This window comes from Procambarus clarkii, chromosome 63, assembly GCF_040958095.1.
Source record: "Procambarus clarkii isolate CNS0578487 chromosome 63, FALCON_Pclarkii_2.0, whole genome shotgun sequence".
Taxonomy (NCBI): domain Eukaryota; kingdom Metazoa; phylum Arthropoda; class Malacostraca; order Decapoda; family Cambaridae; genus Procambarus; species Procambarus clarkii.
Genome location: NC_091212.1, coordinates 738,705 through 762,015, shown reverse-complemented (window position 1 = coordinate 762,015; position 23,311 = coordinate 738,705). Strand labels below are relative to the sequence as shown.

The window sequence follows — 23,311 nt, the reverse complement described above, 5'->3', positions numbered from 1 at the left end:
ACTGAGGGTCGCTGATGCGTAGAGCGCGGAGGGAGAGAGAGACGAAGACACTTTCCTTTTTTATTAATCATGTCTCTTTTTGATAGTCTTGTATCTTTCAAAGACGTGATGTTAATTTTATGTAGCTTTCCCTCCTAACTCATACGTCTCAGTTCTGAAACAAGTCTGATGTCATACATCTGAACTTTCTCTAACTTCGCCATGTGCTTGACGAGATATGGACTCCACGATGGAGCTGCATACTCCCGGACTGGTCTGACATATGTGGGATACAAGATTATGAATGATTCATTGCATCAATTTCTAAAGGGAATTCTTATGTTGGCCATCCTAAGAACTGCCTATAGAAATGTTTGTAAGGAATTATTCAGAGCCTCGTATATCGCATCAGTTATATGTCAGGTAAACAATGAAGTATGCGCTGGGTATGTGTATTTACTATTTGTGTCAGCAGAATACAAGCAAACTCTATTCATAATTTTAAAATTAGGTATGATAGGGAAATGGGACCGGAGTCATTGCTGTAAACAACCGATGGCTGGAAAGGCGTGATCCAAGAGTCAATGCTCGATCCTGCAAGCACAAATAGGTAAGTACAAATAGGTGACTACACACACACACACATACATTCATAAATATATATATCCTCAGGTAGCAGCCCGTAGCAGATGCCTTACTCCCAGGTACCTATTTACTGCTAGGTGAACAGACGCATCATGATGAAAGAAACTCTACCCATTTGCTACTGCCTCGGCCAGGAATCTAACCCGGGATATTAGGACTATAATGACCAAGCGCTGTCCACTCAGCCACGAGGCCCCTAAAGATGAATACCTCTTAGACCGTCAAAAGAAGAAGCGACACATTCTAGTTAATAATGTTAACAACTTTGCCTTCAGGGAGACTCGAACTCCCGACCTCTGGTTTACTAGACTAGCGCTCTGCCCACTGAGCTATGGAGGCTCTCCGAGGTTGTCTGTGTGTGTGTGTGTGTGTGTGTGTGTGTGTGTGTGTGTGTGTGTGTGTGTGTGTGTGTGTGTGTGTGTGTGTGTGTGTGTGTGTGTGTGTTTACTAGTTGTGTTTTTACGGGGGTTGAGCTTTGCTCTTTCGGCCCGCCTCTCAACTGTCAATGAACTGTTTACTAACTATTTTTTTTTTTTTTTCCACACCACACACACACACACAAGGAAGCAGCCCGTGACAGCTGACTAACTCCCAGGTACCTATTTACTGCTAGGTAACAGGGGCATTCAGGGTGAAAGAAACTTTGCCCATTTGTTTCTGCCTCGTGCGGGAATCGAACCCGCGCCACAGAATTACGAATCCTGCGCGCTATCCACCAGGCTACGAGGCCCCTGTGTGTGTGTGTGTGTGTGTGTGTGTGTGTGTGTGTATACGTGTGTGTGTGTATACGTGTGTGTGTGTGTGTGTGTGTGTGTGTGTGTGTGTGTGTGTGTGTGTGTGTGTATGTATGTATACATGTGTGTGTGTGTGTGTGTGTGTGTGTATGTATGTATACATGTGTGTGTGTGTGTGTGTGCGTGTGTAATTACCTAAGTCTGTGTGTGTACTCGCCAATTTGTGTCTGCAGGATCTAGCATTGACTTTTGGATCCCGCTTACGGAAGGATGTGTGTGTGTGTATGTATACATATATGTGTGTGAGTGTGTGTACTCACCTAATTGTGCTTGCGGGGGTTGAGCTCTGGCTCTTTGGTTCCGCCTCTCAACTGTCAATCAACTGGTGTACAGATTCCTGAGCCTATTGGGCTCTATCATATCTACACTTGAAACTGAGTATGGAGTCAGCCTCCACCACATCACTTCCTAATGCATTCCATTTATCAACCACACTGACACTAAAAAAGTTATTTCTAATATCTCTGTGGCTCATTAGAAAGAACTTTGTGTGTGTGTGTGTGTGTGTGTGTGTGTGTGTGTGTGTGTGTGTGTGTGTGTGTGTGTGTGTGTGTGTGTGTGTGTGTGTGTGTGCGTGTGTGTGTGTGTGCGCGCGCGTGCGTGTGTAATTACCTAAGTCTGTGTGTGTACTCACCTATTTTAGGTGACACCCATTTATTTACTCACCTAGGTGTACTCACCTACTAACCGTCACCTGTGTGTGTGTGTATGTGTGCGTGTGTGAGTGTGTGTGGGTATTTTACGGCCTGCTTAAGCCAGTAATTGAGTTCTTTCTGCATAATATGTGCCTTATAGCCTCTTCTTCTATAATTCTACTCCACGTCAATAGTAAATTCTCAAGAATGGGCGATGGCAAGTAACAGTGCAAAGAATAAGGGTGGGCCTTTGGTAAACAATACACAATTACACCTTCACCAATATATTATCTATCGAAGTATAACTGCAGATATGTACGCTGTGTCGCTTTCACCAACGACACTTATTATATCTGCAGTGTTCTCCCAATCCCGGTGAGTCCACTATCTTCAAGTATACGTCGTCCACGCTCAATGGTAATCACCGGCAAGTTCACCTTCCTCAACATGGGCCAGTCCACACACACCGTATATTCACGATGTCCCAACACCCCACACCCGCTCTCCTGTAACACCCTGACAGAGAGCTTCAGCAACACGCTGACAGGGGTCACAAATAATCACTTCCAGGGGGTCTCTTACCACCCTACATTGCGTACAAGGCGGTCTCTTAGGTAAATTACAGGCACTCCAGTGTCCATTGTTGGTCGACCGACGGTAGCGGGAGTGTGGCTGCCGAGGTCGGTTGTTGCTCTGTCAGGGAGTGGTTGGGGACGGTGTCCGCCTGTACGCAAGTAACAGTTCCCTAGTTATCCCCTGGACTTTTCCTTTATTGTACTTGTTTTATCACCTGTCCCCGTATTGGTATAAATTAACGAGTTCTGTAATTTCTTTTCACTTGAGAATGAACCATGGAGGTTCGAAACGTCGTGCGATTTTGTAATTAGTGTAATATATTCTTCAGTTATTCAATTATTTTCTTCACCTAAAAAAAACATGACTTTTGGTGAACACCTCTTCCAGCTGAACCCTGATGCAAGAGCATTAGGGTTCCTGATGTAAGAGGGATAGAATCCCTAAATCAGAAAATAGTAAATACGGAATATGCTGACATATTCAATGAGACATGCATAAAAGAAAACCTGCTGCCAGTATACACCAATATATATATATATATATATATATATATATATATATATATATATATATATATATATATATATATATATATATATAATATATATATATATATATATATATATATATATATATATATATATATATATATATATATATATATATTATTAAATATGACCGAAAAAGTAAGATTAATAATTCTAACACGAATTTTCTCAATCTTTCGTACATTACGCTTCACTGTTGGAGGTAAATCAAAAATCACTTCTCCAAAATTCATTTTTATTTCTAGTCTGACGCGACACGGGCGCGTTTCGTAAAACTTATTACATTTTCAAAGACTTCACAAATACACAACTGATTAGAACTTACGTATCTCTGTTTTTATATCTACATTTGAGTGAGGTGGGAGGGGTGATGTGGCATTAACACAAGACAGAACAAAAGGGGATATTAATAGGGTATTAAAAGTATCAACACAAGACAGAACAGAAACAATGGGTATTGAATAGAAGTGTTTGTAGAAAGCCTATTGGTCCATATTTCTTGATGCTTCTATATTGGAGCGGAGTCTTGAGGTGGGTAGAATATAGTTGTGCAATAATTGGCTGTTGATTGCTGGTGTTGACTTCTTGATGTGTAGTGCCTCGCAAACGTCAAGCCGCCTGCTATCGCTGTATCTATCGATGATTTCTGTGTTGTTTACTAGGATTTCTCTGGCGATGGTTTGGTTATGGGAAGAGATTATATGTTCCTTAATGGAGCCCTGTTGCTTATGCATCGTTAAACGTCTAGAAAGAGATGTTGTTGTCTTGCCTATATACTGGGTTTTTTGGAGCTTACAGTCCCCAAGTGGGCATTTGAAGGCATAGACGACGTTAGTCTCTTTTAAAGCGTTCTGTTTTGTGTCTGGAGAGTTTCTCATGAGTAGGCTGGCCGTTTTTCTGGTTTTATAGTAAATCGTCAGTTGTATCCTCTGATTTTTGTCTGTAGGGATAACGTTTCTATTAACAATATCTTTCAGGACCCTTTCCTCCGTTTTATGAGCTGTGGAAAAGAAGTTCCTGTAAAATAGTCTAATAGGGGGTATAGGTGTTGTGTTAGTTGTCTCTTCAGAGGTTGCATGGCTTTTCACTTTCCTTCTTATGATGTCTTCGATGAAACCATTGGAGAAGCCATTATTGACTAGGACCTGCCTTACCCTACAGAGTTCTTCGTCGACTTGCTTCCATTCTGAGCTGTGGCTGAGAGCACGGTCGACGTATGCGTTAACAACACTCCTCTTGTACCTGTCAGGGCAGTCGCTGTTGGCATTTAGGCACATTCCTATGTTTGTTTCCTTAGTGTAGACTGCAGTGTGGAAACCTCCGCCCTTTTCCATGACTGTTACATCTAGAAAAGGCAGCTTCCCATCCTTTTCCATCTCGTAAGTGAAACGCAGCACGGAACTCTGCTCAAATGCCTCCTTCAGCTCCTGCAGATGTCTGACATCAGGCACCTGTGTAAAAATGTCGTCAACATACCTGCAGTATATGGCCGGTTTCAAGTTCATGTCGACTAAGACTTTTTGCTCGATGGTACCCATGTAGAAGTTTGCAAACAGGACACCTAGGGGAGAACCCATGGCGACCCCATCTACTTGCTTATACATGTGCCCATCCGGGCTCAAGACGGGTGCCTCTTTAGTACAAGCTTGGAGTAGTTTCCTCAGAATACTTTCTGGCATGTCAAGAGGAGTACAGGCTGGATCACGATACACTCTGTCGGCTATCATTCCGATTGTCTCGTCCACAGGTACGTTAGTAAACAGCGATTCTACGTCCAACGAGGCTCTTATCCCTGTGGCCCGTGTGCCCCGCAGTAAGTCCACAAATTCCTTTGGAGACTTCAGGCTGAAGGCGCAAGGAACATAAGGAGTCAGCAGGCCATTGAGTCGCTTCGCCAGTCTGTACGTGGGTGTGGGTATCTGGCTAATGATTGACCGAAGTGGGTTTCCAGGCTTGTGCGTTTTGACATTTCCATACGCATATCCAGGTTTATATTCCCCAATGATCTTTGGCAGGTGGAGTCCGGATTTCTTGGCGTTCACAGTTTCGATCAGTTTGTTGACCTTTGCTTTTAATTCGGCTGTAGTGTCCTTCGTTACCCTTTGGAACTTAGTTTGGTCAGAGAGTATGATGTTCATTTTCGCCAGATATTCGTCTTTTTTAAGAATGACATATATTGGCGACTTGTCACCTCTCCTGACAACTATCTCCTTGTTCTCACGAAGGCTTTTAGCTGCCGCTTTAAGCTCGGGGGACAGTATGGTGCTTCTGTAGTTGCCTCGATTCTTTCCTCCTTCTGCAATAAGTTCTGCTTGTAAGGTATCTTTGGTAGTGACCTTCTTTTGTGTCTCGAGGTCGAATATGTCGTCCAACAGAATTTCCAACTCTACTTTCCGGGCCATTTCACTCGGTCTGGACATAACATGACAGTTTATGCCCAGATTTAGGAGAGTGACTTGGTCCTCAGTGAGGTTAATTCCTGCAAGGTTCAGGAAGCCATCTCTTGGTCGTGGAATTGCCATAGGTCCTCCATATAATGTTGTTAGTTTCTTGATAATCCTTGTTTCAGTGCTGAGGTGATGTTGGTCTGTGAGGATGTCGAGGTGTTGTTCAATGCGGGTACGGATACTATGGTCGATGTTGTGATGTCTGGTCTCACAGACCAACATCACCTCAGCACAGAAACAAGGATTATCAAGAAACTAACAACATTATATGGAGGACCTATGGCAATTCCACGACCAAGAGATGGCTTCCTGAACCTTGCAGGAATTAACCTCACTGAGGACCAAGTCACTCTCCTAAATCTGGGCATAAACTGTCATGTTATGTCCAGACCGAGTGAAATGGCCCGGAAAGTAGAGTTGGAAATTCTGTTGGACGACATATTCGACCTCGAGACACAAAAGAAGGTCACTACCAAAGATACCTTACAAGCAGAACTTATTGCAGAAGGAGGAAAGAATCGAGGCAACTACAGAAGCACCATACTGTCCCCGAGCTTAAAGCGGCAGCTAAAAGCCTTCGTGAGAACAAGGAGATAGTTGTCAGGAGAGGTGACAAGTCGCCAATATATGTCATTCTTAAAAAAGACGAATATCTGGCGAAAATGAACATCATACTCTCTGACCAAACTAAGTTCCAAAGGGTAACGTAGGACACTACAGCCGAATTAAAAGCAAAGGTCAACAAACTGATCGAAACTGTGAACGCCAAGAAATCCGGACTCCACCTGCCAAAGATCATTGGGGAATATAAACCTGGATATGTGTATGGAAATGTCAAGACGCACAAGCCTGGAAACCCACTTCGGCCAATCATTAGCCAGATACCCACACCCACGTACAGACTGGCGAAGCGACTCAATGGCCTGCTGACTCCTTATGTTCCTTGCGCCTTCAGCCTGAAGTCTCCAAAGGAATTTGTGGACTTACTGCGGGGCACACGGGCCACAGGGATAAGAGCCTCGTTGGACGTAGAATCGCTGTTTACCAACGTACCTGTGGACGAGACAATCGGAATGATAGCCGACAGAGTGTATCGTGATCCAGCCTGTACTCCTCTTGACATGCCAGAAAGTATTCTGAGGAAACTACTCCAAGCTTGTACTAAAGAGGCACCCTTCTTGAGCCCGGATGGGCACATGTATAAGCAAGTAGATGGGGTCGCCATGGGTTCTCCCCTAGGTGTCCTGTTTGCAAACTTCTACATGGGTACCATCGAGCAAAAAGTCTTAGTCGACATGAACTTGAAACCGGCCATATACTGCAGGTATGTTGACGACATTTTTACACAGGTGCCTGATGTCAGACATCTGCAGGAGCTGAAGGAGGCATTTGAGCAGAGTTCCGTGCTGCGTTTCACTTACGAGACGGAAAAGGATGGGAAGCTGCCTTTTCTAGATGTAACAGTCATGGAAAAGGGCGGAGGTTTCCACACTGCAGTCTACACTAAGGAAACAAACATAGGAATGTGCCTAAATGCCAAAAGCGACTGCCCTGACAGGTACAAGAGGAGTGTTGTTAACGCATACGTCGACCGTGCTCTCAGCCACAGCTCAGAATGGAAGCAAGTCGACGAAGAACTCTGTAGGGTAAGGCAGGTCCTAGTCAATAATGGCTTCTCCAATGGTTTCATCGAAGACATCATAAGAAGGAAAGTGAAAAGCCATGCAACCTCTGAAGAGACAACTAACACAACACCTATACCCCCTATTAGACTATTTTACAGGAACTTCTTTTCCACAGCTCATAAAACGGAGGAAAGGGTCCTGAAAGATATTGTTAATAGAAACGTTATCCCTACAGACAAAAATCAGAGGATACAACTGACGATTTACTATAAAACCAGAAAAACGGCCAGCCTACTCATGAGAAACTCTCCAGACACAAAACAGAACGCTTTAAAAGAGACTAACGTCGTCTATGCCTTCAAATGCCCACTTGGGGACTGTAAGCTCCAAAAAACCCAGTATATAGTCAAGACAACAACATCTCTTTCTAGGCGTTTAACGATGCATAAGCAACAGGGCTCCATTAAGGAACATATAATCTCTTCCCACAACCAAACCATCGCCAGAGAAATCCTAGTAAACAACACAGAAATCATCGATAGATACAGCGATAGCAGGCGGCTTGACGTTTGCGAGGCACTACATATCAAGAAGTCAACACCAGCAATCAACAGCCAATTATTGCACAACTATATTCTACCCACCTCAAGACTCCGCTCCAATATAGAAGCATCAAGAAATATGGACCAATAGGCTTTCTACAAACACTTCTATTCAATACCCATTGTTTCTGTTCTGTCTTGTGTTGATACTTTTAATACCCTATTAATATCCCCTTTTGTTCTGTCTTGTGTTAATGCCACATCACCCCTCCCACCTCACTCAAATGTAGATATAAAAACAGAGATACGTAAGTTCTAATCAGTTGTGTATTTGTGAAGTCTTTGAAAATGTAATAAGTTTTACGAAACGCGCCCGTGTCGCGTCAGACTAGAAATAAAAATGAATTTTGGAGAAGTGATTTTTGATTTACCTCCAACAGTGAAGCGTAATGTACGATAGATTGAGAAAATTCGTGTTAGAATTATTAATCTTACTTTTTCGGTCATATTTAATAATATATGTCTACAGGAAAGACTGCTACCAAAATATACTAATATATATATATATATATATATATATATGCGAACAAGCCTGAATGGTCCCCAAGACAATATGCAACTGAAAACTCACACCCCAGAAGTGACTCGAACCCATACTCCCAGAAGCAACGCAACTGGTATGTACAAGACGCCTTAATCCACTTGACCATCACGACCGGACAAAATGAGGTGATAGCCGAGGCTATTTGAACCACCCACCGCCGGCACTCGGATAGTAATCTTGGGCATAGCATTTTACCAAATCACCTCATTCTTTGGGGCACACATGAGGAACACAAATGCGAACAAGCCTGAATGGTCCCCAGGACAATATGCAACTGAAAACTCACACCCCAGAAGTGACTCGAACCCATACTCCCAGAAGCAACGCAACTGGTATGTACAAGACGCCTTAATCCACTTGACCATCACGACCGGACAAAATGAGGTGATAGCCGAGGCTATTTGAACCACCCCACCGCCGGCACTCGGATAGTAATCTTGGGCATAGCATTTTACCAAATCACCTCATTCTTTGGGGCACACGTGAGGAACACAAATGCGAACAAGCCTGAATGGTCCCCAGGACAATATGCAACTGAAAACTCACACCCCAGAAGTGACTCGAACCCATACTCCCAGAAGCAACGCAACTGGTATGTACAAGACGCCTTAATCCACTTGACCATCACGACCGGACAAAATGAGGTGATAGCCGAGGCTATTTGAACCACCCCACTGCCGGCACTCGGATAGTAATCTTGGGCATAGCATTTTACCAAATCACCTCATTCTTTGGGGCACACGTGAGGAACACAAATGCGAACAAGCCTGAATGGTCCCCAGGACAATATGCAACTGAAAACTCACACCCCAGATGTGACTCGAACCCATACTCCCAGAAGCAACGCAACTGGTATGTACAAGACGCCTTAATCCACTTGACCATCACGACCGGACAAAATGAGGTGATAGCCGAGGCTATTTGAACCACCCCACCGCCGGCACTCGGATAGTAATCTTGGGCATAGCATTTTACCAAATCACCTCATTCTTTGGGGCACACGTGAGGAACACAAATGCGAACAAGCCTGAATGGTCCCCAGGACAATATGCAACTGAAAACTCACACCCCAGAAGTGACTCGAACCCATACTCCCAGAAGCAATGCAACTGGTATGTACAAGACGCCTTAATCCACTTGACCATCACGACCGGACAAAATGAGGTGATCGGGCCTTGCATAGTAGGCTGAGAAGTGCGTTCTGGCTACTAGGTACGACATATATATATATATATATATATATATATATATATATATATATATATATATATATATATATATATATATATATATATATGTCGTACCTAGTAGCCAGAACGCACTTTTCAGCCTACTATGCAAGGCCTAATTTGCCTAATAAGCCAAGTTTTCCTGAAATAATATATTTTCTCTAATTTTTTTCTTACAAAATGATAAAGCTACCCATTTCATTATGTATGAGGTCAATTTTTTTTATTGGAGTTAAAATTAACGTAGATATATGACCGAACCTAACCAACCCTACCTAACCTAACCTAACCTATCTTTATAGGTTAGGTTAGGTTAGGTAGCCAAAAAAGTTAGGTTAGGTTAGGTTAGGTAGGTTAGGTAGTCGAAAAACAATTAATTCATGAAAACTTGGCTTATTAGGCAAATCGCGCCTTGCATAGTAGGCTGAGAAGTGCGTTCTGGCTATTAGGTACGACATATATATATATATATATATATATATATATATATATATATATATATATATATATATATATATATATATATATATATATATATATATATATATATATATATATATATATATATATATATTCATATATTCACAATTAATTCATGAAAACTTGGCTTATTAGGCAAATCGGGCCTTGCATAGTAGGCTGAGAAGTGCGTTCTGGCTACTAGGTACGACATATATATATATATATATATATATATATATATATATATATATATATATATATATATATATATATATATATATATATATATATATATATATATGTCATACCTAGTAGCCAGAACGCACTTCTCAGCCTACTATGCAAGGCCCGATTTGCCTAATAAGCCAAGTTTTCCTGAATTAATATATTTTCTCTAAATTTTTTCTTATGAAATGATAAAGCTACCCATTTCATTATGTATGAGGTCAATTTTTTTTTTTATTGAAGTTAAAATTAACGTAGATATATGACCGAACCTAACCAACCCTACCTAACCTAACCTAACCTATCTTTATAGATTATGTTAGGTTAGGTAGCCGAAAAAGTTAAGTTAGGTTAGGTTAGGTAGGTTAGGTAGTCGAAAAACAATTAGTTCAAGAAAACTTGGCTTAATAGGCAAATCGGGCCTTGCATAGTAGGCTGAGAAGTGCGTTCTGGCTACTAGGTACGACATATGTATATATATATATATATATATATATATATATATATATATATATATATATATATATATATATGTCGTACCTAGTAGCCAGAACGCACTTCTCAGCCTACTATGCTAGGCCCGATTTGCCTAATAAGCCAAGTTTTCCTGAATTAATATATTTTCTCTAATTTTTTTCTTATGAAATGATAAAGCTACCCATTTCATTATGTATGAGGTCAATTTTTTTTAATTGGAGTTAAAATTAACGTAGATATATGACCGAACCTAACCAACCCTACCTAACCTAACCTAACCTATCTTAATAGGTTAGGTTAGGTTAGGTGGCCGAAAAAGTTAGGTTAGGTTAGGTTAAGTAGGTTAGGTTGTCGAAAAACAATTAATTCATGAAAACTTGGCTTATTAGGCAAATCGGGCCTTGCATAGTAGGCTGAGAAGTGCATTCTGGCTACTAGGTACGACATATATATATATATATATATATATATATATATATATATATGTCGTACCTAGTAGCCAGAACTCACTTCTCAGCCTACTATTCAAGGCCCGATTTGCCTAATAAGCCAAGTTTTCCTGAATTAATATATTTACTATAATTTTTTTCTTATGAAATGATAAAGCAACCCTTTTCTCTATGTATGAGGTCAATTTTATTTTATTGGAGTTAAAATTAACGTAGATATATGACCGAACCTAACCAACCCTACCTAACCTAACCTAACCTATATTTATAGGTAAGGTTAGGTTAGGTAGCCCAAAAAAGCTAGGTTAGGTTAGGTTAGGTAGGTTAGGTAGACGAAAAAACATTAATTCATGAAAACTTGGCTTATTAGGCAAATCGGGCCTTGAATAGTAGGCTGAGAAGTGCGTTCTGGCTATTAGGTACGACATATATATATATATATATATATATATATATATATATATATATATATATATATATATATATATATATATATATATATATATATATATATATATATATATATATATATATGTCGTACCTAGTAGCCAGAACGCACTTCTCAGCCTACTATGCAAGGCCCGATTTGCCTAATAAGCCAAGTTTTCATGAATTGTTTTTCGACTACCTAACATACATAACTTAACCTAACCTAACTTTTTCGGCTACCTAACCTAACCTAACCGTTAAAGATAGGTTAGGTTAGGTAGGGTTGGTTAGGTTCGGTCATATATCTACATTAATTTTAACTCCAATAATATAAAATTGACCTCATACATAATGAAATAGGTAGCTTTATCATTTCATAAGAAAAATATTAGAGAAAATATATTAATTCAGGAAAACTTGGCTTATTAGGCAAATCGGGCCTTGCATAGTAGGGTGAGAAGTGCGTTCTGGCTACTTGGTACGACATATATATATATATATATATATATATATATATATATATATATATATATATATATATATATATATATATATATATATATATATATATATATATATATATGTACCAAGTAGCCAGAATGTTGTTCTTGGCCTAATATGCAATGCCCGATTTGCCTAATAAGCCAAGTTTTCCTGAATTTCAATATTTTTCTATTTTTTTTACTTATGAAATGATAAAGCTATCCATTTCATTCAATGTATTCCCAAATAGTCTGATGTTCCCATCACTAAAACATAAGAAAAAGAGTTAACACTTTACTGTTCGCGGCACTCCCTGAAAAAAAAAAGTGGGTTGTGAGCGCGGCGTTCTGGGCGCTCAAGCGTGAACACAAAAAAGTTTATCATCTTTTCACGCTCCTAACATCAATTCTCGAGCTACGTTTTTCATTTTGGTATCAATGCGTTGGCAATAAAATTCTCTCTCTACAAGATCATATGCATAAAATGTCACCCAACCATTTGCTATCCCACCACGAAATAAATAAACACGAAGATGACTCGCCGTGACACCCAAACAGGAAGCAAATATTCATACTCTTTCGTTTGTTGCCAGCCTCACATTCATCCTACAGCGCTTATTTTGATATCACTGAGCTCGCAATAAAATTCCCTACCCAGACATATGCTTATCAATGTCTAATTATGTTCCGCACGAGTGTGGGAACTGGGCGAAGCGTTAGCCGTGATTTCAGCAGCGTCGACACTGTTGTGATGCAGAGCTTTGAAAGTTTATACTTATTTCACTGTCATGACATTATTTCTCGAGTTACGTATTTCATTTTTATAGCAATGTGTTCGCAATAGAAAGTTCTATAAGAACATGGGTAGAATTGGTCAACCGAGCGTCAAATAAATTTGCGGCGAATAAAATCTTACGCGTGTTTGTACCCGTGAGCGTAAAACGTTTTTCTTTGCTCATGTTTTTTCAAGTTTATGCTTGATTCACTCCGTTTTTTTTGTTTGTATAGTGTTCGGAATAAAATTCTCTACACAGACATATGCATATAAATGTAGAATCATGATCGCGGCCAACACAAGAGTGTGTGGAGTGCGCGATTACCCTCGTTGTGACACCAATTCAATAGTCTCTCCTCTAAGTTACAATACATTGCCGTTTTCTCAAATAGGCACTGTGCCTATTAGAGAAAACAAAAATTTAATGGTAAACATATTCATACAAACCCCAAGTCGATCGAGTAGTAAATACCCAATATAACACTGTCCTTAAATTTACGTCGTGATCCAACAAGCGGTTAGGGAAACCGCCCGTAAGTCCAAGTCGAAAATCCAGGAAAGTGTATTAAAAAACGAAATGAAAAACAATTAAAAAAATGAAAAATAAACTATAGTCATGAAACAAATGGTATGGTACACAACACAGCTCAATTCAACCGCAATGTGAAACAAAATATTTAAATCAATATGAAAATAAATCGAAATCTATTAAAATTAAATTTATCAATGAATTCAGAAACATTGAAATGGAATCGTAACATATTTAGTATGGTGTGTGTTGCTATTACGTGCAAAAGATTAAGCTGTTTAAAAAAAAAAAGTTTTTACCTGTCACAGGTGTGGCGTCTATATAGTCGGTATAAACCACGTGCGTATTCAAATGAAACGTTATGTCAAAATTTCATGGCAATCAGTGAAGAACTTTTGGAGATTACAGTGTTTTGCTCTTACGTCCAACAGATGGAGCTGTTTGTAATAAACATTTTATTTCCTGTCACAGGTGAGGCATGTATATACTAGGTATATAAAAACACTCGCCTATTTGAATGCAACGTTGTGTCAAAATTTTAAAGAAATCGGTAAAGAGGTTTCACAGATTTCCCTCACATGAAAAAAGTTTAAAAAAAAAGAAAAAATGTTTTTTCCCGTCACAGACGTGACATCTTCCCATACCTCAATTCCCATACCTCTATCTACTAACAGTTTAAACCCAAACAAACACCTCTAACCACTTCTTCCAACGAGTTCGCAACAGCAACAACCCCAGCTCTCGATAGATGCACCCCATCACTTATTCCTATAGTAATAGGAATAAGCAAGGGCTCGTTAGAGAAAATAAGGGGAAAGAAAAAGAAAAAAGGAAAGAGAAAGAGATATAAAGGGAAGGGCAAGATTATGTTAAGTCACGTTTATTAGAAAGTTTAGAGCATTTGAGTATATATTTCGAAAGGGAAGAGTTAACACAAACAAGGCCAGGACTCAAGTTCATGTTGGGTACATTGTGTATTTGAGCCGATTCAACAAGACGGCGTCTGTGAAGAGTAGAGGAAGGAAAGATTATTTTGGAGGAAGACCAATCAATAGGATGATTAGAATCCCTAACATGACAGAAGAGAGCATTGAACAAATCTGCAAGGGCCGTGACGAGGATTCGAGCCTGCGTCTGAGAGCATCCCAGACGCTGACTTAATCGACTGCTTAAACATGGTTACAGGATGCTCTCGGACGCAGGTTCGAATCCTCGTCACGGCCCTTGTGGATTTGTTCATTTGATGCATCACGCCATTGTGATTTCTGTGTGTAAGAGAGCATTGTTTGTGTCTGCAGACTTAACACTTCTATTGTGTTCTTTAAGTCTGTCATTAAGTGTACGGCCAGTTTCGCCAAGGTATTGGAGAGGACAAGACGAAAAGGAAATAGGGTAGACACCAGCAGCATTAGAAGCAGGAGGAGCAGTGTGAACTAGATTACTACGAAGTGAGTTAGTTTGTCGAAAGGCGAGCTTTATGTCAAGAGGACGAAAGGTATTGGTAAAGGTTTTGAGTTCAGATATGAAGGGAAAGCAGAGCACAGTGCTACTAGTGTTGGTTTTGGATGAAAGAAATTTAGTTTACCTTGAGAATAGGCACAGTTGATAAAATTCAAAGGGTAACCAAGGATAGAGAATGATTTGTAGATAAAGCCAGTATCAGAATCAAGAAACTGAGGGTCGCTGATGCGTAGAGCGCGGAGGGAGAGAGAGACGAAGACACTTTCCTTTTTTATTAATCATGTCTCTTTTTGATAGTCTTGTATCTTTCAAAGACGTGATGTTAATTTTATGTAGCTTTCCCTCCTAACTCATACGTCTCAGTTCTGAAACAAGTCTGATGTCATACATCTGAACTTTCTCTAACTTCGCCATGTGCTTGACGAGATATGGACTCCACGATGGAGCTGCATACTCCCGGACTGGTCTGACATATGTGGGATACAAGATTATGAATGATTCATTGCATCAATTTCTAAAGGGAATTCTTATGTTGGCCATCCTAAGAACTGCCTATAGAAATGTTTGTAAGGAATTATTCAGAGCCTCGTATATCGCATCAGTTATATGTCAGGTAAACAATGAAGTATGCGCTGGGTATGTGTATTTACTATTTGTGTCTGCAGAATACAAGCAAACTCTATTCATAATTTTAAAATTAGGTATGATAGGGAAATGGGACCGGAGTCATTGCTGTAAACAACCGATGGCTGGAAAGGCGGGATCCAAGAGTCAATGCTCGATCCTGCAAGCACAAATAGGTAAGTACAAATAGGTGACTACACACACACACACACATGCATTCATAAATATATATATCCTCAGGTAGCAGCCCGTAGCAGATGCCTTACTCCCAGGTACCTATTTACTGCTAGGTGAACAGACGCATCATGATGAAAGAAACTCTACCCATTTGCTAAAGCCTCGGCCAGGAATCTAACCCGGGATATAAGGACTATAATGACCAAGCGCTGTCCACTCAGCCACGAGGCCCCTAAAGATGAATACCTCTTAGACCGTCAAAAGAAGAAGCGACACATTCTAGTTAATAATGTTAACAACTTTGCCTTCAGGGAGACTCGAACTCCCGACCTCTGGTTTACTAGACTAGCGCTCTGCCCACTGAGCTATGGAGGCTCTCCGAGGTTGTCTGTGTGTGTGTGTGTGTGTGTGTGTGTGTGTGTGTGTGTGTGTGTGTGTGTGTGTGTGTGTGTGTGTGTGTGTGTTTGTGTGTGTGTGTGTGTGCGCGCGTGCGTGTGTAATTACCTAAGTCTGTGTGTGTACTCACCTATTTTAGGTGACACCCATTTATTTACTCACCTAGGTGTACTCACCTACTCACCGTCACCTGTGTGTGTGTGTATGTGTGCATGTGTGAGTGTGTGTGGGTATTTTACGGCCTGCTTAAGCCAGTAATTGAGTTCTTTCTGCATAATATGTGCCTTATAGCCTCTTCTTCTATAATTCTACTCCACGTCAATAGTAAATTCTCAAGAATGGGCGATGGCAAGTAACAGTGCAAAGAAAAAGGGTGGGCCGGGGGGGGGGGGTAAACAATACACAATTACACCTTCACCAATATATTATCTATCGAAGTATAACTGCAGATATGTACGCTGTGTCGCTTTCACCAACGACACTTATTATATCTGCAGTGTTCTCCCAATCCCGGTGAGTCCACTATCTTCAAGTATACGTCGTCCACGCTCAATGGTAATCACCGGCAAGTTCACCTTCCTCAACATGGGCCAGTCCACACACACCGTATATTCACGATGTCCCAACACCCCACACCCGCTCTCCTGTAACACCCTGACAGAGAGCTTCAGCAACACGCTGACAGGGGTCACAAATAATCACTTCCAGGGGGTCTCTTACCACCCTACATTGCGTACAAGGCGGTCTCTTAGGTAAATTACAGGCACTCCAGTGTCCATTGTTGGTCGACCGACGGTAGCGGGAGTGTGGCTGCCGAGGTCGGTTGTTGCTCTGTCAGGGAGTGGTTGGGGACGGTGTCCGCCTGTACGCAAGTAACAGTTCCCTAGTTATCCCCTGGACTTTTCCTTTATTGTACTTGTTTTATCACCTGTCCCCGTATTGGTATAAATTAACGAGTTCTGTAATTTCTTTTCACTTGAGAATGAACCATGGAGGTTCGAAACGTCGTGCGATTTTGTAATTAGTGTAATATATTCTTCAGTTATTCAATTATTTTCTTCACCTAAAAAAAACATGACTTTTGGTGAACACCTCTTCCAGCTGAACCCTGATGCAAGAGCATTAGGGTTCCTGATGAAAGAGGGATAGAATCCCTAAATCAGAAAATAGTAAATACGGAATATGCTGACATATTCAATGAGACATGCATAAAAGAAAACCTGCTGCCAGTATACCCAATATTTATATATATATATGAATGAAAACTCACACCCCAGAAGTGACTCGAACCCATACTCCCAGAAGCAACGCAACTGGTAACTACAGGGCGCCTTAATCCACTTGACCATCACGGCCGTCAAAAGGAAGTGATAGCCGAGGCTATATGAGCCAATTCCCCGACGGCAACTCGGATGGTAATCTTGGGCATAGCATTTCACCAAATCACCTCATTCTTTGGGGCACACGTGAGGAACACAAATGCGAACAAGCCTGAATGGTCCCCAGGACTATATGCGAATGAAAACTCACACCCCAGAAGTGACTCGAACCCATACTCCCAGAAGCAACGCAACTGGTAACTACAGGGCGCCTTAATCCACTTGACCATCACGGCCGTCAAAAGGAAGTGATAGCCGAGGCTATATATTTGGTGAATATATTTGGTGAAATGCTATGCCCAAGATTACCATCCGAGTTGCCGTCGGGGAAGTGGCTCATATAGCCTCGGCTTTCACTTCCTTTTGACGGCCGTGATGGTCAAGTGGATTAAGGCGCCCTGTAGTTACCAGTTGCGTTGCTTCTGGGAGTATGGGTTCGAGTCACTTCTGGGGTGTGAGTTTTCATTCGCATATAGTCCTGGGGACCATTCAGGCTTGTTCGCATATATATATATATATATATATATATATATATATATATATATATATATATATATATATATATATATATATATATATATATATATATATATATATATATATATATATTGGTAGCAGTCTTTCCTGTAGACATATATTATTAAATATTATTAAATATTTCACTTACAAGATGGAAAAGGATGGGAAGCTGCCCTTTCTAGATGTAACAGTCATGGAAAAGGGCGGAGGTTTCCACACTGCAGTCTACACTAAGGAAACAAACATAGGAATGTGCCTAAATGCCAACAGCGACTGCCCAGACAGGTACAAGAGGAGTGTTGTTAACGCATATGTCGACCGTGCTCTCAGCCACAGCTCAGAATGGAAGCAAGTCGACGAAGAACTCTGTAGGGTAAGGCAGGTCCTAGTCAATAACGGCTTCTCCAATGGTTTCATCGAAGACATCATAAGAAGGAAAGTGAAAAGCCATGCAACCTCTGAAGAGACAACTAACACAACACCTATACCCCCTATTAGACTATTTTACAGGAACTTCTTTTCCACAGCTCATAAAACGGAGGAAAGGGTCCTGAAAGATATTGTTAATAGAAACGTTATCCCTACAGACAAAAATCAGAGGATACAACTGACGATTTACTATAAAACCAGAAAAACGGCCAGCCTTCTCATGAGAAACTCTCCAGACACAAAACAGAACGCTTTAAAAGAGACTAACGTCGTCTATGCCTTCAAATGCCCACTTGGGGACTGTAAGCTCCAAAAAACCCAGTATATAGGCAAGACAACAACATCTCTTTCTAGGCGTTTAACGATGCATAAGCAACAGGGCTCCATTAAGGAACATATAATCTCTTCCCACAACCAAACCATCGCCAGAGAAATCCTAGTAAACAACACAGAAATCATCGATAGATACAGCGATAGCAGGCGGCTTGACGTTTGCGAGGCAATACACATCAAGAAGTCAACACCAGCAATCAACAGCCAATTATTGCACAACTATATTCTACCCACCTCAAGACTCCGCTCCAATATAGAAGCATCAAGAAATATGGACCAATAGGCTTTCTACAAACACTTCTATTCAATACCCATTGTTTGTGTTCTGTCTTGTGTTGATACTTTTAATACCCTATTAATATCCCCTCTTGTTCTGTCTTGTGTTAATGCCACATCACCCCTCCCACCTCACTCAAATGTAGATATAAAATTGGAGATACGTAAGTTCTAATCAGTTGTGTATTTGTGAACTAAAGTCTTTGAAAATGTAATAAGTTTTACGAAACGCGCCCGTGTCGCGTCAGACTAGAAATAAAAATGAATTTTGGAGAATTGATTTTTGATTTACCTCCAACAGTGAAGCGTAATGTACGAAAGATTGAGAAAATTCGTGTTAGAATTATTAATCTTACTTTTTCGGTCATATTTAATAATATATATATATATATATATATATATATATATATATATATATATATATATATATATATATATATATATATATATATATATATATATTTATATATTGGTAGCAGTCTTTCTTGTAAACATATGTTGTTGAATATGACCGAAAAGGTAAGATTAATAATTCTAACCCGAATTTTCTCAATGTTTCTTATGTTTTTCTTCACTGTCGGTGGTAATAAAAATAACAATTCTCCAAAATTCATTTTTTAATTGTGTGACGCCTGGACGCGTTTCGTAGTTCGTATTACCTTTTCAAAGACTTAATTTACACACAAATTCTTCGTATTTATACTCTATTGGATGAGGTGATATGGTACAAAAGTTTTGGGTGAAGTGACAAACACAAGACAGAACACGAAACAATGGGTACAAATTGGATAAGTGAACATATGAATCGAGGTAACTGCAGAAGGCCTATTGGCCCATACTTCCTCTTGCTGCTTCCATATTGGTTCGGGGTCTTGAAGTGGGTAGAACGTAGTTGTGCATTAATTGGCTATTGATTGGCTGTTATTGATTGTTGATTGCAATATTGCACAACAGTTTAAGAAAAAACTATGATAGAGAGAGTTACATTGTCTCATAACAATATTATACAGTTCTTTTAATTAAATTCATACTAATTATAAGTTAAAACTAAGCTTAATAAAAAATTTTATCTTTAAGATTATTTTACTTTACAATTATCATTTGTCAAATTTTTTTATACATTCATCTTGTCAGTCTCTACTGATTTTTTGTTCTCTCCACCAAACTTGTGTATCCTCCATGGCTATCTAGTGACCTTAATTCTACCTCTAATTGTTTCAATTCTTTTGTTTACTTGCATTTATTGTTGTGTTTTGCCATAATTATTCTCTAATTTAGCAGACTCAATACTTTGTAAGCTCTTATTGTATTGTTATATTATTATATTGTTGTGTTTTGCTATAATTACTTTCTATTTTACAGCAGATTTGCTTTCATCTGTTCCTGTAACTGCTCATCTTATTGTATCGTGACATTCTTATCTATATTGATATATATTATCTATCTATTGTTACTTACAGTGTACCTGAGAGCACTTGTAAGCAATCTACCTCATTTTTCATTTTTGATCAATTTGTTTTTGTATTGCTTAGTCTTGTTTATATTTTTGTTTTGTATATCTATATCTTGTGTTTTGTATAGTCCATGTTTATATGTTTTTTCTTTAATCTCATTTATTACCTAGGTTGCCTAGCCTAGCCATACTCCCTTACTCCATTGTACCCCTGTAAGCCCCTTTTGTGGTTGTTTTGCACAGTATTGTGTACATTTTTTTTTTTTTTTCCTATTTTATAGCTTATTTCTACCTTGTAATCTGCCTTTCTTTCCTTGTCTTTCCTGCATTCAGCTTTTTTTAATGCAGTCAAGTATAGACCGAGAACTTAATCTCTTATCCACTATCTATGACAATAATCACTTTAATGATCTAAATTGCAGACATTTTGCAGCACATGATGTAAACAATGTAGTAACTCATAATCACAATATCTCTGTAATCAATTTGAATGTTAGATCCCTAGGTAAACACTTCGATGATGTTAGTGCCTTGATTGAAGCTATTGACAACAAATTCTCTTTTATTATACTTACTGAAACATGTTTGAAAGAGGATACCACTCAACTCTTTAACATGCCTAACTACTCAGCAATTCAGAACTGTCGTCAACTTCAGAGAGGTGGTGGCACTGCTCTTTACTACCACCAAGAACTAACATGCTTAAAAGAAATTAGAACTAGAGACTGCTATGGGGAGTATATCTTCGCCAGCTTCAGAGTCAAGGGTGCCGAGTCTGTCCTGTCTGTGGGTGCAGTTTATAGAATTCCTAACACTGATGTGTCCGAATTCAACTCAAACCTTAGAAATCTATTACTTGATAACAGACTGAACAAAAACCACCTAATTATTGCAGGGGACTTTAATATTGACCTCTGCGAGCCAGAACACCCTACTGCTGTTAGCTTCCTCAACTGTATGAACTCCTGCTTCCTCATACCCTTAATCACTAGACCTACTAGAATCACTGATAGCACTGCCACGACTCTAGATCACATCTGGACAAACATAACCTCTCCGCTTACTTCAGGTATAATCACCGATAGCACTACAGACCATTACCCCACATTTCTCTTAACTAACATTAGCAAACCACCTCTTGAGTCAAGAGAGATACGTTTTAGAGTACACAATGAAACTGCTATAGACAATTTTATAACTGCTACTGATAATGTCAACTGGGAGTCCGAGTTAGGTAACATAGAGGACATCAACCTAGCAGTTCAATCTTTTCTTCAAAAAACTCTTAGCCTTTATAATACCCACTGTCCTATGCTTACAAAACAAGTCACAACCAAAAGGCTTAACAATCCCTGGCTTACAAAGGGAATACTTAAATCTATTAATAAAAAACATGACCTTGAGAAGAAGTATAGGTTAGGAATTGTCTCCAAAGAATTCTCAAAGAATTACTCATTATTGCTATCTAAGATAATTAGACGAGCCAAAACTAAATACTACGAAGATAAATTTACCCAAATAAAGAGCAACATTAAACAAACTTGGAGAACAATTTCACAAATATTGGGATCAAAGAAGTCTATAATTAACAAACCAACACTCCTGTCTAATAACGATGGTCAGCTTTCAGCCTCGGATTCTGCTATTGAGTTCAATAGGTTCTTCTCTTCCATTGGTTCATCCCTTGCTAATGATATTCCATCTTCCAGTACTGACATTAAGGACTATCTTACAGGTAACTATCCACAGTCTCTGTACCTAAAGCCTATTAATTCCACTGACGTCAATGAGATAATCCTTTCCCTTAAAACCAAGTCTGGTGCCCTTGAGGAGATACCAACTTTAATCTACAAAAAAGCCTCCAGATCTTTAGCCCCTGCTATTGCTTTGCTCTTCAACAAGTCACTTGAACTCCAAACCTTTCCAGATATTCTAAAAAAAGCGAGAGTAACGCCTGTCCACAAATGTGGTGATCTCACAGATGTTAACAACTACAGACCTATATCAATCCTGCCAAACTTGTCAAAAATTTTTGAAAACTAATCTATAAGCAGCTTTACTCATATCTAGCCAAACTCAATATACTTAGCCCTTGCCAATATGGCTTCAGGCCCAAAAAAAGCACTAACGATGCACTTATTAGTATGCTTAACTCGATTCATACAGCTCTTGATCAAAATGAGTTCCCTGTTGGGTTATTTGTGGACCTGCGTAAAGCTTTCGATACTGTCAACCACCAAAACCTTCTTCTTAAATTACATCATTATGGTGTCAGAGGACACTCCCTACAATACCTCAAATCCTACCTTACTGACAGGCTCCAATGTGTTTCTGTGAATAATACAATTTCTCCCACACTACCCATCAACATTGGTGTTCCCCAGGGCAGCATACTTGGCCCTCTCCTCTTTCTCATCTACATTAATGACCTTCCAAATGCCTCCCAACACCTCAAACCAATTCTATTTGCTGATGACACAACCTTCATTTACTCCAGTCCTGATCCCCTTGCTCTAAATGCCACAGTAAATACTGAGCTTAATAAAGTCCATCTGTGGCTAACTGCCAACAAACTCACCCTTAACATTGACAAAACTTTCTATATTCGGTTGGCAATAAATCCTCTAATCAAATAAATCTCAAAATAAACAATACCCAAATTTGTAACAAATTAGATGGCAAATTCCTTGGCATTCTCATTGACCACAAGCTGAATTTCCAGGGACACATTCTAAACATATCAAAAAAAGTTTCAAAAACTGTGGGCATTCTTTCTAAGATCAGATATTATGTACCACGCCCTGCCCTGGTG

The 23,311-nt window shown here is 39.6% G+C and overlaps 2 non-coding genes across 2 annotated transcripts; both read right to left on the bottom strand.

The window, feature by feature from the left end:
- Positions 1-890: 890 nt before the first annotated feature.
- On the bottom strand, positions 891-963 carry TRNAT-AGU (transfer RNA threonine (anticodon AGU)). The gene has a single exon. It is a non-coding gene; the product is annotated as a tRNA-Thr (tRNA).
- A 15,053-nt stretch (positions 964-16,016) lies between these two features.
- TRNAT-AGU (transfer RNA threonine (anticodon AGU)) lies at positions 16,017-16,089 on the bottom strand. The gene has a single exon. It is a non-coding gene; the product is annotated as a tRNA-Thr (tRNA).
- Between the last annotated feature and the right edge of the window lie 7,222 nt (positions 16,090-23,311).